Source organism: Podarcis raffonei, chromosome 2 (assembly GCF_027172205.1).
Source record: "Podarcis raffonei isolate rPodRaf1 chromosome 2, rPodRaf1.pri, whole genome shotgun sequence".
Taxonomy (NCBI): domain Eukaryota; kingdom Metazoa; phylum Chordata; class Lepidosauria; order Squamata; family Lacertidae; genus Podarcis; species Podarcis raffonei.
The window spans coordinates 109,945,746-109,958,010 of NC_070603.1; the positions used below are offsets into that span (position 1 = coordinate 109,945,746).

Below are 12,265 nucleotides of genomic sequence, written 5' to 3' on the forward strand. Positions count from 1 at the left end.
TCCAACATGGGGTTGCTCACATGTTGGGCAACAGCTCTTATAAGCCTCAGCCCGTACGGCCAAGGTTGATGGGAGTTGTAGTTCAAAAGCTCAGGGGTGGAAAATCTCATGTTTCTTACAACTTTTCATTATGAATAATTATAGGCAAAACTTTTGATGATTCAGAGCTCATTTTTAGCTTCCAGGAGCAGCTGGTCACTTCTGCTTTATAAACAAACCCAAATATATTGACACACTTTACATTAAAATTAAATTTCAGAAGAGAGACAAACAAACAATTTTTTTAAAAAAAGCCATTTTTTTACTTTACAAACCATTATCTTCTCAATCCAAGATTTGCTGTTCATATGTATAAAAATACTTGGTTAGCAAGGGGGTACAGAAATAATAATAATAAAGCGACAATAAAAGCATTATCAGCATTTAAAAAGAAATGCTAGTGGATGTTCTTCTGCAAGCTGTTCCCCATCCAGTATTTCCCAGCTTCTGCCTTCTGAACTATGTTCCTCTGCAAGCCACTGATCCAAATCTATACAGTCCTCCTGCTCCTGGGAAGATTCAGAGGAGGCTACTACGAATGCGCCTCAGTGCAGCTCTCCTCAGCTGGGTCCCTGGTTAGGTTTTGGTTTAGGGGAGAAAGCATGGGCCTGGCCCTTGGGTGGGTGCGAGCGGAAAAGAAGAGAAGTACCTCAGGTTATATACGCCTCAGGTTACAGATTCCGCTAACCCAGAAATAGTACCTTGGGTTAAGAACTTTACTTCAGGATGAGAAAAGGTGGCGCAGCAGCAGTGGGAGACCCATTAGCTAAAGTGGTGTTTCAGGTTAAGAACAGTTTCAGTTTAAGAACGGACCTCCGGAATGAATTAAGTACTTAACCCGAGGTACCACTGTAGATGGGATGCTTCTTTTTCCTTGCAAGGCTAGTTCTTGTTTCTCCTGAGTGCGCGCCTGTAATTAGCGAGCGTGCTTTTAACTGGAGTGCATATCTTTGTCTTGGAGTGCAAGATGATTCAGGAGGCCTGTGGCGTTTGCCTCCTAGGATGGGTCATAAGGAAAGGGTTAAAATGGGTGTGATGTGATTGGCCAGTGAGAATGCAAGTGGGGAGTAAAAGTTAGAGTGGGAGGTTTTGAAAGTCAGTTGAGGTTTGGGAATTGGAGAAGGAAGAGGGAGGAATAGGCAGTGGTTGGTTGAGTTGTATTGTGAGAGAGTGAGAAGAATTATTAGGTTGAGTCAGATAGATAGTTGGAATAATCAGTTTGGAGTTGTTAGGAACTAAGATTAAGAAACTGACAAGAAAAAAATAAACTTAAGCCATACGCTTATTCCTGCATTTAAAAATAAACTTGATTATTTGTTAATGTTAACAACTGTCTGGACTCCGTGTGTCCCCGTGAGAAGCGGGGTGGTGGCAGCAAAGAAAGTAATCACAGTGGTGGCACAGGGTCAATAGACCGTCAAACGTCCGGGGGCCCTGTGTGATCGCCACAAGGCCTTAGAGCGAAGCATGTGTATCTCACATGTGCCGTGAGAGCAATGGTGGAGGGATGGTTGGGGTGAATAAAAGGAGGCTGTTGTTTCGTTGGGGGGGGGAGAGAGTCTTAGCGAAGTTGAAAAGGAAGAGCCAACCGCGTCTACAGGATACATGTGCTTGCTACTCTGATTTGGAAGAGGTGCAGTGGAAGTGACACATGCTTGTGCTAAAAGCAGATCTAATGAAGATTAAGTTAATTGCAACCTTTTTAAAAAATTAATATTCTTTATTGATTAAAAAAATTGCATGTCTGTACAAACATTATGTACAATCTCTTAACAGGTAGGAAAAAAAGAAAATAATATAAAATATTTAACTTTACAAAACTTAATGTTCTCAGTCCATGATTTGCTTTTCTTATGTATAAAAATGTTTATTTCCTGGCCCACCTTCCATCACTGTGGGGAGAGCATGGGGCAAGGGATAAGAATGCAGGGTCGGCCTGACATCCATCAGATCTCTGGCTCTGACAGTGGCCATCCAGTTTCTGCAAAACTCAAAATCAGGACATGAAGGTGAGAGCCACCCTCTCTTTGTGACCCCACCCTGTCTGAGGAAATCCCATATACAAATAGCCAATTCAATTTCCTAGCTGCCAGCCTTTATGTGTCCAAAATGGAGCCCTTCTTCCAAGGAAGAGAGGGAGGTACCAGTAACCTTGAAGCAGCTCCATTGGTTATGTATGTCCAATAATTTTTTAGGTGGGGGAAAAAGATAGCCAAAGCCACACAATGAGAACTGGACATGCTCAGTGGGTACAGAAAACTGGGGGTGGGGCGCTGGTGGACAGCAGGAGTGAAAAACTGGGCAGGGAAGGATAGCAATGGAGTGTGCTGGAAAAGGGAAATGTTTTGGATCAGAAGCACTCAGTGCCTCAGCATTTTCTTCCATGTCTTTACTGGACGGGCTGCTCTGGTGCTTTTCACTGGAGATAGAGTACCTTGCCTTCAACTTCTCAATGCCAGCATCCCCCTTCCTTCATCCATAGCCATATATGAGGATTGCTGAGCCTGATGGGGGATGTAATTCAGCAACATCTGGAGGGCCAGAGGTTCCCACACTTACTTGCAGGCTCCGGCCTATGACCGAGTTCATCAGAGTTGGGTCGTTGTTGGCTAAGAGCACCGGGAATTATGGGAGTTGTAGTCCAACAACATCAAGGGACCCAAGATTGAATGACACCAGCTTGTAGGATATATTGTTGCCTAGGCTAAGATCAAACGCATCCATTCTTAAGGAAATTAGCCCTGAGTGCTCACTGGAAGGACAGATCGTGAAGCTGAGGCTCCAATACTTTGGCCACCTCATGAGAAGAGAAGACTCCCTGGAAAAGACCCTGATGTTGGGAAAGATGGAGGGCACAAGGAGAAGGGGACGACAGAGGATGAGATGGCTGGACAGTGTTCTCGAAGCTACAAGCATGAGTCTGACCAAACTGCGGGAGGCAGTGGAAGACAGGAGTGCCTGGCGTGCTCTGGTCCATGGGGTCACAAAGAGTCGGACACGACTAAACGACTAAACAACAACAACAGGCTAAGCAGTCCTGGGTCTTGATAGGAGGCCACATGTATACCACAATGAGTTTCATGATGGAAGAAAGGAAGGATATGGCAGCAGAAAAGTAGGATGTTTCTTAAATAAATCAAGGCCCATGGCCCACTCCCATGCAGCCCTGATCCTGACACTCATTTCTATAGCATGTGAGCCTTTGTGCTTCCTTGCCTGCTCTCTCTCCACCCCCAACCCCAATTATGGGTATTACTTTGCACAACGCCCCCCCCCAAAGCTTGCTACACCCCGTGACGCTTTGCACTCACCCTATTCCTTGCAGGACAAAGGCAGTGCATGACGGCAGACGGGGCGGGTCAGCTGTTCTGCTTAAGCCGAGCCCCCTTTCCCAAGTCAGTATGGAGCATCAGCACTCTCCCCTCTAGCAGCTTGCACTCTCTGGCTTTAACCTTTAAGGCAACGAGCATCTGTTCCCTATACTCTAAGCCCAGGTTCCCTCCCTCCTCTCCCCATTGGCTGGGTACTGCAATTATCCCGCCCCCGGAAATATCCTGCCTCCCAGGCCGGGGCTCGCATTCCCGCCCCCGCTGCCCAGGGTCGCTGCATCTGCTGCCGCCCTCAGGATTTCGGGTGAGTGCAAAGCCAGCGGCGGGGAAGGAGGGAAGGGGCTTGGCAAGGGGTGGGGGTCCAGGATGAGAAGCCCCGGGACGGGGGGAAGAAGAGAAGGGAGGAAAGGGAGCTGTTTCTCTTAATGGGGCCTTGAAGGTGGAGGGGGGGGAGGGGTTTCCACTGTGGAAAGAGAGAAGCTTCTTCCTGCCCGGATCTGGTGCAAAGGGAGTTGCAGGAAAGGAGGCGGGAAAGGGGAGACGGTTGGGTATTGCAGACCAGCCTCGCCATAGTAATAATAATTATATAAATAAATAAATGATATTTATACCCCCCCCCATTTTCTGGGTTTCCCCAGCCACTCTGTGCGGCTTCCAACAAAATAAGAAACACCAAAAACATCCAAACATCCAAGTCTTCCGTTTTGTAGAGGAGATGGGGACATGGATTGCTGGATGGCAGAGGGAGAAAGAGGAAAAGATGGGGAGGAAAACAAAGGCAGGGGGTCCTGGCAGGAAGAAGGAAGGGGTGAGGCCTTCTCTAAAGAGCTCTTTGTTCCTTGAACTCCTTGCATAAAGTAGTGGGGGCAGGGCCGGATTGAGGTTTGATGAGGCCCTAAGCTACTGGAGGTCATGGGGCCCTTTATATGCCCAGCTGTCCTTTGTCAACCACAAATTGTCGCTGTTTTTTGTGTTGAATATAGGCTGTATGATAATTTATGGACCTAATAGGTATCTAAAACCATTTGCACAGAACAGAGTATGTATTTTCTCAAAGTAATTGTTGAACTGAAATACAATTACGAAGTATATTAATAGTGAAATAATTATTAAGCTCTAACTTAAAATGATTTTGTTATTCATAGCAAACTTAATAATGCAAACACATTGGCATTTGGCAATAACAAAAGTTCCTTTAGAAACACAATTTACAAAGACTCCTAATCTAGTCCTAGAAACTTGCTATAATAATAGCTGTAAATATATGGTGCAAACTACTAATAATTATAAATAGCATTATTAATATGAAATTAAGTGTTATAACCTGTACAATGCAATTGTAGTTAATACAATGCATTTTTTTATATCAGTATCAATATTACCATAATAGTCCACATTCTTCATTGGGACAGCAGACCTTTGTACCCTGTTACACTTAGTGAGTGTAAAAGACAGTATTTCTAGGAATATGTCGCATTTATAAATAATACCAATACTGTACACACCTGTACATTAAAATTATTTTACAGGACTAATTGTATTAATGCATCTACCCAGTACCCATTCAACTGTATAATTGTATCATGATTCATTGTGTACTGTGTATACAAACAGTACACAAACATGATCTAAATTACGATACTTTCCTTCTTGCCTTTGCCAAAGCAAAGTCACTGAGGATATCATCAAATGATAAACTGCTTAGCTTGTCACTTTCTATGTACATGAGGCTGAAGTAACATAATTTATCTTGAGACATTGTTGTTCCAAATTCATTTTTTATCCTCTTCAGTCAAGAAACGGATCTTTACAAATGGCAATTTGCAATGATCATTCAAAGAAACATTCTCAGAATTGCTTCTACATTAGGGAATGCTGATTCGACATTGTTGTTGTTCTTTAGTCACTTAGTCGTGTCTGACTCTTTGTGACTCTTTGTGACCCCATGGACCAGAGCACGCCAGGCACTCCTGTTTTCCACTGCCTCCTGCAATTTGGTCAAACTCATGTTAGTAGCTTTGAGAACACTGTCCAACCATCTCGTCCTCTGTATATAAGTTAAATAAGCAAGGAGACAATATACAGCCTTGTCGTACTCCTTTCCCAATTTTGAGCCAATCAGTTGTTCCATATCCAGTTCTAACTGTTGCTTCTTGTCCCACATAGAGATTTCTCAGGAGACAGATGAGGTGGTCAGGCACTCCCATTTGCGTAGTCAATGAAGCAGAAGTAGATGTTTTTCTGGAACTCTCTAGCTTTCTCCCTGATCCAGCGCATTGTTGCAATTTTGTCTCTGGTTCCTCTGCCCCTCCAAAATCCAGCTTGCACTTCTGGGTGTTCTCGGTCTGCATACTGCTTAAGCCTGCCTTGTAGAATTTTAAGCATAACCTTGCTAGCGTGTGAAATGAGCGTAATTGTGCGGGAGTTGGAGCATTCTTTGGCGCTGCCCTTCTTTGGGATTGCATTCTAGACTGATCTTCTCCAATCCTCTGGCCACTGCTGAGTTTTCCAAACTTGCTGGCATATTGAGTGTAGCACCTTAACAGTATCATCTTTTAAGATTCCGCTGGAATGTCATCACTTCCACTGGCCTTGTTATTAGCAGTGGTTTCTAAGGCCCGTTTGACGTCACTCTCCAGGATGTCTGGCTCAAGGTCATCAGTCACACTACCTGGGGTGTATGGGACATCCATATCTTCCTGGCATAATTCCTCTGTGTATTCTTGCCACCTCTTCTTGATGTCTTCTGCTTCTGTAAGGTCCGTACCTGACGGAAACCAGCCGTCATCAAATGGTGCACAGCATAGAAAAAAGACACAGAGAGACAGCAGTATTTTCAGGATGGAGGGCAGCTCCTTCGACTTCTCTCCTCTCCGGTAATTTTATTATCCTTTGTCTCCCAGCCTGCATGGCCGTCTGCCAATGTCTCACGTTACATCGCCCGATCATGGCTTTACAACACCCATCACCATATAAGGTAATTTCTGCCCAGAGGGAACACAACTCCATATAAGGTCAATACATTCAATACACTGCAAGGCACAGACAGGCCGGTCAGCGAGGCACCACGCAACAATTACAAGCCTCTGCCATGGCTTCATGGCTCCCACACGTACCACTTTTGTCCTTTATTATGGTAATCTTTGCATAAAATGTTCCTTTAATATCTCCAATTTTCTTGAACAGATCTCTGGTATTTCCCATTCTATTGTTTCCCTCCATTTCTTTGCACTGCTCGTTTTAGAAGTCCCTCTTGTCTCTCCTTGCTCTATTCGTTGGGAGTCTGCATTCAATTTCATGTATCTTTAACTATCTCCCTTGCATTTTGCTTGCCTTCTGTCCCCCGCGGTTTGTAAGGCTTCATTGGACAACCACTTTGCTTTCTTGCATTTCCTTTTCATTGGGATGATTTTCATTGCTGCCTCCTGTATGATGTTCCGAGCCTCCAACCATAGTTCTTCAGGCACTCTGTCCACCAAATCTAAATCCTGTTCCTCTCTTCCACTGTGTATTCATAAGGGATTTGATTTAGATTGTATCTCACTGACCCAGTGGTTTTCCCTACTTTCTTCAGTTTAAGCTTGAATTTTGTTATAAGAAGCTGATGATCTGAGCCACAGTCAGCTCCAGGTCTAGTTTTTGCTGACTGTATAGAACTTCTCCATCTTTGGCTGCAAAGAATATAATCAATTTGATTTTGATGCTGCCCATCTGGTGATGTGCATGTGTAGAGTCATCTCATGTGTTGTTGGAAAAGAGTGTTTGTTATGACCAGCTTGTTCTCTTGACAGAACTCTATTAGCCTTTGCACTGCTTCGTTTTGAACTCCAAGGCCAAACTTACCAGTTGTTCCTTTTATCTCTTTGACTCCCTACTTTAGCATTTCAATCCCCTAGGATGAGAAAAACATCCTTCTTTGGTGTCAGTTCTAGAAGGTGTTGTAAGTCTTCCTAGAATTGGTCAAGTTCATTTTGTTGAGCCTTGGTAAGGTAAAGGGACCCCTGACCATTAGGTCCAGTCATGGCCGACTCTGGGGTTGGGGCGCTCATCTTGCTTTACTGGCCGAGGGAGCTGGCATTTGTGTGCAGATCGTCATGTGGCCAGCATGACTAAGCCGCTTCTGGCGAACCAGAGCAGTGCACGGAAACGCCATTTACCTTCCCGCCGAAGCGGTACCTATTTATCTACTTGCACTTTGACCTGCTTTCGAACTGCTAGGTTGGCAGGAGCAGGGACCGAACAACGGGAGCTCACCCCATCATGGGGATTCAAACCGCCCACCTTCTGATCAGCAAGTCCTAGGCTCTGTGATTTAACCCACAGCGCCACCCACGTCCCTCAGCATTGGTAGTTGGTGCATAAACCTGGATTACTGTGATCTTAAAAGGTCTGCCTTGGATTTGTATTGAGATCATTTTATAATTTTTGAGATTGCATCCCAGTACAGCTTTTGCCACTCTTTTGTTGACTAAGAGGGCCACTCCATTTCTTCTATGGGAATCTTGTCCTCAGTAGTAGGATACGATGATCATCCAAACTGAATTCGCCCATTCCTGTCCATTTTAGTTCACTGATGCCCACTATGTCAATATTTATTCTTGCCATCTCATTTTTTACCACATCCAGCTTACCATGGATCATGGATCTCATATTCCAGGTTCATATATTTTTCTTTGCAGCACTGGACTTTCCTTTCACTTCCAGGCACACCCGCAAGTGAGCAACCTTTCGGCTTTGGCCCAGCTGCTTCATCAGCTCTGGATCTACTTGTACTTGTCCTCCGCTCTTCCTCAGTAGCATGTTGGATGCCTTCCGACCTGAGGGGTTCATCTTCCAGCGTCATAACTTTTATACGACCATGGAGTTTTCTCGGCAGGGATACTGGCGTGGCTTGCTGGTTCCTGCTCCAGGTGGATCAAGTTTACTCAAAACTCTCCACTTTGACCTGTCTGTCTTGGGTGGTCATGCACGGCATAGCTCATAGCGTCTCTGAGTTATGTTGTTGTTGTTGTTGTTTAGTCGTTTAGTCGTGTCCGACTCTTCATGACCCCATGGACCAGAGCACGCCAGGCACTCCTGTCTTCCACTGCCTCCCGCAGTTTGGTCAGACTCATGCTTGTAGCTTCGAGGACACCGTCCAACCATCTCGTCCTCTGTCGTCCCCTTCTCCTTGTCTCTGAGTTATTCAAGCCCCTTTGCCATGACAAGGCAGTGGTCCATGAAGGAAATGGTCATTAAATATTACTTGGTACAGATCCTGATGCGTCAGATGATCATGTTCATGGCTTTGGTCCCCCCCCCCATTTAAATTATTTTATTGGTTTTCACATATTACTTTACAATACAGATATACCAAAGCCAACACCATTTCCTCCCCATCCCCCCACACATTTACATTTCTATTTCCTCAGTCCATCATATTATTCTATTCTCCCTCCTCCCACTTCGCTCCGCCCCCACTCGATTTCCTCCACATTATACACTTTACAATAACCTTTGCATTCTACAATCTTCTCAAATCATCTATATATTCTTATTATCTTTCCTTACTAATTATTCTTCCATCCAGTACTTCACATTTTAATCTAGGCATATTAGCATATCTTTTTTTGAGCAATATTTTGCCATATAATCATCAAAACATTTCCACTCCTTTTTAAATTTTTGATTCAACTGATTTCTTATTATAGCAGTTAATTTTGCCAGAATTAAATATTCATTTAGTTTACAAATCCATTCCTCCTTTGTGGGTATAGTTTTTGACTTCCACCTAGCAGCAATCACTATTCTAGAAGCTGTACTTTCATACAGAAAAATTCTTGCCTCCCCCCCCCCCCCGTGGTATCTCATCATCTGTCAATCCAAGGAGATATGTCTCTGGTTTGTTTCTTATTGATATTTTCAACAACATCTTTGGTTCTTCGTGTACTACTATCCAAAATTTCTTAATTTCCTCACAGCCCAACCACATATGTGGTCCAGTGGTATTTATATAATTTCAAACAAAGAATTTCGGTTTCAACCAATTTTATACACCAGAGATGTCCAAGCGCTGGACCGCAATTGACGGGCAGACCTCTGTGTTGTTTTGGGTCGATTATGAGACCTTTGAAGGCCCCGCCCCCTTTCCGCAAGAACTTCTGCACATGCTCCTGTTTTTGTTTTTGCTCAGCAGTTCCTTGTTCTATTGTTTATTGTTGCCAAAAGAATCTAAATTTTACTTGCGTCCCCCGCCTCCTTAAAAAAGTCCCTTTGGAGTTTCACGTTCCTAGAATAGAATCATAGAATCATAGAGTTGGAAGAGACCACAAGGGCCATCGAGTGCAACCCCCTGCCAAGCAGGAAACACCATCAGAGCACTCCTGACATATGGTTGTCAAGCCTCTGCTTAAAGACCTCCAAAGAAGGAGACTCCACCACACTCCTTGGCAGCAAATTCCACTGTCGAACAGCTCTTACTGTCAGGAAGTTCTTCCTAATGTTTAGGTGGAATCTTCTTTCTTGTAGTTTGGATCCATTGCTCCGTGTCCGCTTCTCTGGAGCAGCAGAAAACAACCTTTCTCCCTCCTCTATGTGACATCCTTTTATATATTTGAACATGGCTATCATATCACCCCTTAACCTCCTCTTCTCCAGGCTAAACATGCCCAGCTCCCTTAGCCGTTCCTCATAAGGCATCGTTTCCAGGCCTTTGACCATTTTGGTTGCCCTCCTCTGGACACGTTCCAGTTTGTCAGTGTCCTTCTTGAACTGTGGTGCCCAGAACTGGACACAGTACTCCAGGTGAGGTCTGACCAGAGCAGAATACAGTGGCACTATTACTTCCCTTGATCTAGATGCTATGCTCCTATTGATGCAGCCCAGAATTGCATTGGCTTTTTTAGCTGCCGCGTCACACTGTTGGCTCATGTCAAGTTTGCAGTCAACCAAGACTCCTAGATCCTTTTCACATGTACTGCTCTCAAGCCAGGTGTCATCCATCTTGTATTTGTGCCTCTCATTTTTTTTGCCCAAGTGCAATACTTTACATTTCTCCCTGTTAAAATTCATCTTGTTTGTTTTGGCCCAGTTCTCTAATCTGTCAAGGTCGTTTTGAAGTGTGATCCTGTCCTCTGGGGTGTTAGCCACCCCTCCCAGTTTGGTGTCATCTGCAAATTTGATCAGGATGCCCTTGAGTCCATCATCCAAGTTGTTGATAAAGATGTTGAATAAGACCGGGCCCAAGACAGAACCCTGTGGCACCCCACTAGTCACTCTTCTCCAGGATGAAGAGGAACCATTGATGAGCACCCTTTGGGTTTGGTCAGTCAGCCAGTTACAAATCCACTGAGTGGTGGCATAGTCAAGACTGCATTTTACCAGCTTCTTTACAAGAATATCATGGGGCACCTTGTCAAATGCCTTGCTGAAATCAAGGTAGGCTACATACACTGCGTTCCCTTCATCTACCAGGCTTGTAATTCTGACAAAAAACGAGATCAGGTTAGTCTGACATGACTTATTTTTCAGAAATCCATGCTGACTATTGGTGATCACAGCATTCCTTTCTAAGTGCTCACAGACTGTTTGCTTAATGATCTGCTCCAGAATCTTCCCTGGTATGGATGTCAGACTGACTGGGCGGTTATTATTTGGGTCCTCTCTTTCCCCCTTTTTGAAAATAGGGACAACATTTGCCCTCCTCCAGTCTGCCGGGACTTCGCCTGTTCTCCAGGAATTCTCAAAGATGACTGCCAGTGGTTCTGAGATCACATCTGCCAGTTCTTTTAATACTCTTGGATGCAGTTCATCTGGCCCTGGAGACTTGAATACATCTAGACTAGCCAAGTATTCCTGATATTCATCATTGCCTCATTTTATTATAATACACATGCACAACAAGCACTGGCAATTTCTGCTGAATATGTTCTGATCCCTACCGCGTTCTGTGACATTGTGTTGGTGTGCATGTTGGGAACCTGTGTTACATGCAGCCATTTGCATCATGTGGCGACTCATGTTCCAGCTTTCAGCTGTATCTTTGTGATTCTCCTATTAGCTGTATTTCTGCCCCAACTGGGGGGCGGCAACTTGCAAAATAATCAGTTTCATAAAGCACAGGCTACCATAACTTCTGTATTAGAAGCACACTCAAGGATTTACAGGGGTACACATTGTTACATTTATTGTGGCCCTCTGGGCCACAAGGCCACTACTGCCCTTACCATGCCAGCCTTAGGAAGGGAGAAGGGACAGGCAGACGGAAGGAATTGCCAAAGGTGTTTGAAAATGGGTGGAGGCTCTTGGGAAGTGGGTGGCCAATAGGGGCTTCTAAAGGGGCAGCAGAATGTCTTGGGCAAAATCCCTGCAGGGGCTCTGAGACTCCCTTGACTTCTTCCTTCCTCCCAGGAAGCTACAACTTGCCCTGGCTTCTTTGCTCCTCAAGAAGTTGAACCTGCAAGCCTGGTCAGGATTGACGTAGGAAGATGGACAGCTGACATGCTCAAGCTCAGAGAAATCTGCTGAGTTCCAGGGGAGAGTAGATGGGGACATGGATGGCTGGATGGTGGAGGGAGAAAGAGGAAAAGATGGAGAGGAGACGAAAGCCAGGGAGGGCCAGGCGGTAGAAAGAAGGAAGGGGTGAGGCCTTCTCCAAAGCAGCTCTTTGTTTTTGGAATCCCTTTCCTAAAGTAGTGGGGACAGCTTTTCTTCCTCTATGCTTTTAAATCTCTCGTGTTATTTCCACTGCAGGATTAAGTGATGATCATGATGTTGCGCAGCAATCCACAAAAATGGGTGAAGGGGGCTATGGAAATGCTTCCCGTCATTATTTATGCTTCATATATTTAAATAGTCTATATTACTTCTATTTTTTTAAAGACTGGTCAGAGTGATACATTCCACTCGCATCAAAATAC

At 44.6% G+C, this 12,265-nt stretch overlaps 2 protein-coding genes across 3 annotated transcripts in view; both read left to right on the forward strand.

Annotated features, from left to right (window-relative positions):
- Positions 1–12,265, forward strand: part of LOC128408742 (zinc finger protein 709-like) — a 60,187-nt gene that overhangs the window by 18,107 nt on the left and 29,815 nt on the right. The gene's annotated exons all lie outside the window — the stretch shown is intronic.
- The window catches only part of LOC128408631 (oocyte zinc finger protein XlCOF6-like), a 58,907-nt gene continuing 50,001 nt past the window's right edge, over positions 3,360–12,265 (forward strand). Inside the window, exons 1-2 of one of the 2 annotated variants that reach the window (XR_008329136.1) lie at positions 3,360–3,672; positions 11,757–11,857. The gene's annotated coding sequence lies outside the window, so the exon portion shown is untranslated. Of the gene's footprint in view, positions 3,673–11,756; positions 11,858–12,265 lie in introns of those variants that run through there. The other variant, XM_053378598.1, reaches the window with a different exon arrangement.